Below are 6,218 nucleotides of genomic sequence, written 5' to 3'. Positions count from 1 at the left end.
AGTGAGACTGAGTCTGACTTCTTAAGTAATAGTTGCAGAAAGTCTTGGGCTGTGTTCCTAATTAAAAGAGCTCTTAATAAATTGGAATAGCATCTCTTTGTAAGGAAAATCTCTTTTTATTTTGATTTGCAGAATGGAATTTTTTTTCATGTCTCAGATCTCTGTATTTCTTCTTTATGACCTTACATTTCTCTTGTGTTCTTTTAACTCATGCACATGTGTTCTGTGTACAAATTTTAAAAGTAACAAATTCCTATGTATCAAAATAGTTTTATTTTTCTTGCTTTGAATTATATATCTGGCCTAAAGTGTTAGAATTACAAAAGAGGAACAGAAGGGATATGAATACATATAAAAGGTCACCAGAAACAGTATCTTTCTCTTAGAAGTATGATCTAAAATAGTACTTTGAAACTCTACTCTGAAACATTGCCATTATTTCCCCTTATGTATGGCTAGTTTGAATTAAAATGAACTCAGCAATACTGTAAGCTGTTTTGTTTTCAAACAGGAATATTCAATGTAATACTTCATGGGAAGGCAGCATGTCTACAAGGTTTTTATTTTTGTTTTTTCCCAATGATTCATTGTTTTATTCAAGAAACACACAATTGTGTATAGTGGTAATGTTGCTGCTTTGGGAAACTGGCCAATTGTACAATTGTATAATTGTATTTATATAATTATAAAAGTATTAAAACTGAGCATATAAAAATGATTAGTTTTGGTTTTTTTCTTTTGCATTATGTATTTGTCCTAAAGTGTTGAAATCACAACAGGAAGACAAGATGGCTGAATACATATAAAAAATGCCAGACATTTTATATTTTGATTTGCAGAATGGAATTTTTTTTCATGTCTCAGATCTCTGTATTTCTTCTTTATGACCTTACATTTCTCTTGTGTTCTTTTAACTCATGCACATGTGTTCTGTGTACAAATTTTAAAAGTAACAAATGAAATGATATCTCTCTCTTGGACATATCTTCTGAAATAGTCTTGAGTCCCCTTAGTTTGAACCTACTCTATGAAATCTTTTGCCATCCTTTTCCCTCGTGTTTAACTAGTTTGAATTAAAATGAACTCAATTATATTGTGAGATTTTTTTTCAAATAAAAATGTATTCAACTTAATGCTTCATGAGAAGCCAGCATGCCTATTAGATTTTTCCATTATTCATTGTTTTATTCAAGAAATACCCAATTGTGTATAGTGGTAGTGATGCTGGTTTGGGTAAAAACTGGCCGTTTGTGTGGATTTAATCAATTCTATCCGAGCTTGGTCTAAGAATGTGCCACAGGACAGATATGCCTCTGGAGGCTCCCTGGGAGCCCGGGGCCTCACCAGGGAGAGCTTCTTGCATGGAGACAAGGGGAGGGGAAGTGCCAGGGTCTGGCCTTGAACTAAAACCTCAGGAATTCCCTGGTGTCATCACAATGAGAACGTCCTGTGTCAGGAGTGAATCTGCATCTACAGCATGACCACTGATGGGGCCTGAGCTGGACATCAGAGTGTGACTTCAACCTGAGAAGGGACTCCACCCCTGAAGCACTGGCAGCATCAGTTAAAGGCGGCCAGTCCTCCTAGGAGGGCAAGGCATCCCACATGTTGGCTCTTGGAGCAGAGACCAAGAGGAACAAACGATGTGACTTGAATATGCCCTAAGGTCAGACTCTCAGAGTTGAAGCTGTGACCTCAGCAGTGGAGCCCTGCTTCCCTCTGGGACTGGATAGATGGAGTCCGAGTCCTGGACCCCCACCCTGGACCTGCTGGATGGGGAAGGGGAGGGGAGGGGGACATCTGCTACTCACACTGACTTTGCTGAGCAGCCCTCTGCTCATTCACACATAACACTGTCATTTGACTTACTGTCCTCTAGTAAGCCTTGCTCAGGTTGACTCTGAAGTCATTTTGTCCCTTTAGGGGGACTTAGAAAGAAAGAAAGAAAGTGAAGTCTCTCACTTGTGTCCAGCTCTTTGCAACCCCATGGACTGTAGCCCACCAGGCTCTCGGGACTTAGGTGACTCCATATACGACACTTAATTGCACAGGTGCCTCCTTACTACTGTCTTTGAGGAACAAAGCAGATTGCTGTTGCCCACACCTGTGGTCTGTCCATGTCACTGGTTTCAGGGATGGGATTTTGTGTCACCCTATCTACACTGGGAAAATGAGACCAAGAAGAAGCAGCCTCAGTAAGTCACAGATCATGGAAGAGCCCAGGTGGCTGGTGAGACATCAGGGATGATCTTAGTGCTGCAAGGAGTCCTTTCTGCTCCTTCCTCCAGAACAGGGTCCTGAGTGTGGATGGACACACTGTTGTGGATGATGTTCAGCATCTGGACACCTTGGGGGTAAGATTCCCAGCTCACATAGGATGTATGCGGTGGTTTAGTCACTAAGTCGTGTCCAACTCTTTTGCAACCCCATGGACTGTAGCCTGCCAGGCTCTTCTGTCCATGGGATTCTCTAGGCAAGAACACTGGAGTGGGTTGCCATATCTTTCTCCAGGGGATCTTCTCGACCCAGTGATCAAATCCAGGTCTCCTACACTGCAGGTGGATTCTTAAATGGACATAGTGGAGGAAATGCATACAGAAATAATGGGGAACCTGAGCCACAATTTGTTTGCTAACAATCACATGCCTGTGTAAAGAACTCTTTTCTTCCATTAACTGTGACCTTTGAAAGTGAGCAAAGCTGGTTGTGGTTTAACTGTTCTCATTTCTTTGTGACACCCCAGCTAGCTGTTGCACAGTCCCAACTGGTAGGGTCTGTTTGCCTTTAAACATTTTCCACAAATCAACCAAAATGTGGTTTTGAGCAAATGAGCAAAAAAGCCTGAGGAAATGATACCCCATCACCCACATCAGCGCCCTTCTGCTGCCACTGCCACCCCCAATGCCCTCCCCTTTCTGCACCTCTCAGGCCAGGGCAGCCCAGGGCAGCTGGGGCAGGAAGTTGCTGAGAGCTGGAAATCACAAGAGACGCTGCCCAGCGGGGCCCTGGCAGGGAAATCAGCTACACAAAATTTTCAGAGATATGTAGGTTTAGCCTCTTTTTAAAATGTTATTGCTTCCATTTTTAAAATTTAAATTTTAGTTCATATTAGAGTATAGTCAGGAGAAGGCAATGGCAACATAATCCAGTACTCTTGCCTGGAAAATCCCATGGATGGAGGAGCCTGGTAGGCTGCAGTCCATGGGGTCACTAGGAGTCAGACACGACTGAGCGACTTCACTTTCCCTTTTCACTTTCATGCATTGGAGAAGGAAATGGCAACCCACTCCAGTGTTCATGCATGGAGAATCCCAGGGATGGCGGAGCCTGGTGGGCTGCCATCTATGGGGTCGCACAGAGTCAGACACGACCGAAGTGACTTAGGAGCAGCAGCAGCAGCAAAATATAGTCAGGAGAAGGAAATGGCAACCCACTCCAGTACTCTTGCCTGGAAAACTCCATGGATGGGGGAGCCTGGCAAGCTACAGTCCATGGGGTTGCAAAGAGTCAGACACAACAGAGCGACTTCACTTTCTTTCTTTCTATAGTTCCTTTTGGAGAAGGAAATGGCAACCCACCCCAGTGTTCTTGCCTGGAGAATCCCAAGGACAGAGGGCCCTGGTGGGGCTGCATTCTATGGGGTTGCAAAGAGTCAGACACGACTAGGCAACTAACACACACACAGCATATAGTCAATTTACAGTGTTGTGTTAGTTTCAGGTGTACAGCAAAGTAAGTCAGTTATATTAATACATATATTCATTCTTTTTCAAATCCTTTTCTCATGTAGATTATCATAGAAAATTGAAGAGAGTTTCCTGTGCTATACAGTAGGTCCTTGTTGATCATCTATTTAATATATAGTAGTTTGTATGTGTTAATGCTAAACTCCTAACTTACCCTCCCCCCATCTTTCTTTCCTCTTTGATAGCTATAGATTTGTTTTCTAAGTCTGTGAGTCTGTTTCTTTTTTTAATATAAGTTCATTTGTATCATTATTTTACTCTCCACATATAAGTGATACCATAGGATATTTGTCTTTCTCTGTCTGATTTACCTCACTTAGTATGATAATCTCTAAATCCATCCGTGTTGTAATAGAACTACCATATGATCCTGGATCGGGAAGATCCCCTGGAGAAGAAAATGGCAAAGCACTCCAGGATTCTTGCCTGGAAAATCCCATGGACAGAGGAACATGTTGGGCGATGGTCCATGGGGTCACAAAGAGTTGGACATGACTGAGCAACTGAGCATGCCACACATGATCCAACAATCCCACTCATGGGCTTATATCTGGAGAAAACCATATTTGAGGAAACATATGTACCCCAAAGTTCATTGCAGCAGTATGTACAATAGCCAAAGCGAGTTTCCCTTCTTGGCTTCTGTTGTTATTCTTGTTTAGTCACTAAGTTGTGTCTGACTTATATCGACCCTATGGACTGTAGCCCAACAGGCTCCTCTGCCCATTGGCAGGTGGATTCTTTACTGCTAGAGCTTCCCTGGTGGTTCAGATGGTACAGAATCTGCTTGCAATGCAGGAGATGCAGTTTCCATCCCTAAGTCAGGAAGATCCTCTGGAGAAAGAAATGGCAACTCACACTAGTGTTCTTGTCTGGGAAAATCCCATGGACAGAGGAGCCTGGCAATCCACAGTCTTTTTGACAATGGAGTCAAAAAGAGTCAGACGTGACTGAGCAACTAATCTATCTATCTTCTTTACTGCTGAATGACCTGGGAACTCCTTGACTTCTTTACTTACTACATTATTTGTTTCCAGTAAAGAAATATTTTCATATCTTTAAGATGAGAGTGACTTATTTTGTTTAAAGAGGTCTGATCAAATTAGTGGGAAGCAAGGAGTAGAGCCAATCTAAACTAGATTTCCTCTATCTTCTTTCTATTTGGTTGGTCTTTTTTGCTTTCAAATGAGGAACTTCTGTTTAGTGTTCTAAGGACTTGTTTCACACACACTGAAGCTGATTATAAACAAAGAAACAAACAAAAAGCCTCCTTGGTTTTAAATGAGACAGTGTTTTATTCTAATACCTTAGAATTTTTCCTTTAAAAGGATTCATTAGAGAAAATAGAAAATATACACTCACTTATTTTTTCTCCCATTTATCATGAATTGAACTTCTTGTTTTATGTCTCTGTTTATAGAAATACACAGAAATACATATTAGGAGTGTTCTGATTGTTAGTATTATTACTTAATAGACAAAAATGGTTGAAAGACATGAACAAATAGTTCACCTTAAAAGAAGTTGTAAGTCTACACACACAGAATAAGGCAGAATTTCCACCATGTTGACAATCAAGAGGGCAGCTATGGTGATACCAGATTATATACATGAGGAGAAGACAGATGCACCCACATGTCCTTAAGAAAATCCTCAATGAATCCCTAGAGAAAGCCTTTAGTAAGGAAGCAGTGCATTTTCTGTTATGCTGTGTGTGTTTGTTTTTTTCCCCCAATAGAAATTGAGTCAATGGAAAGCTACATGATACTAGGTAACAAAATATGGGCTCTGAGTTCAGAAAAACTTGAATGACTCTTACTTATAAAATAATGACCATGAACAGACAAATTAACCTCTCCAACCTATAAACTGTGGACTCTAACTGTTCCTTCCTTCAAGGATTCTTAGATGATTAACGGGATTCCTGATGAACAGTAGAAACTGAGTCCCTATTCCATCTGCATCTAATCTCTTTGTGGGGAAGTAAGTTTTGAAATGAATATCAGTGCATTTTTGTACATGTGAAATCTATGATTTCTGTAGTACAGCTACCTCCAGTAGATGCTGTTATTGAGAACTTGCATGGATTAAGCATCATTAACTTGTTTATTCATTTACCCTTCAGGGTCACAAAGAGTTGGACATGACTGAGTGACTAAGCACAGCACAGCATGAGATTACTAGTTTCAATCCCATTTACAGGTAAACTGAGCACAGGCACTGTGACTTCATTACACAGATGAGGAAATGATGGCACAGAGAGTTCAGATCACTGCCTGACGTCACACGGATGCTAATACAGATCCAGGGTTCAATCCCAGACCCTTGGGAGTCATGGTCTGTGTGCTTCACCGTCCACTGAATGACCTTCTGGTGCTGGAGCAGTTCCCATGGGGTTAATGTGAGGCTCAGGATTCAGTGCTTGTGAGACACTGGTACAATCTGAGCACACTCGGTGCAAGGCATGATGGG

Source organism: Bos taurus, chromosome 4 (assembly GCF_002263795.3).
Source record: "Bos taurus isolate L1 Dominette 01449 registration number 42190680 breed Hereford chromosome 4, ARS-UCD2.0, whole genome shotgun sequence".
NCBI classification, from domain to species: domain Eukaryota; kingdom Metazoa; phylum Chordata; class Mammalia; order Artiodactyla; family Bovidae; genus Bos; species Bos taurus.
Note: the sequence above shows the minus strand (reverse complement) of the source record.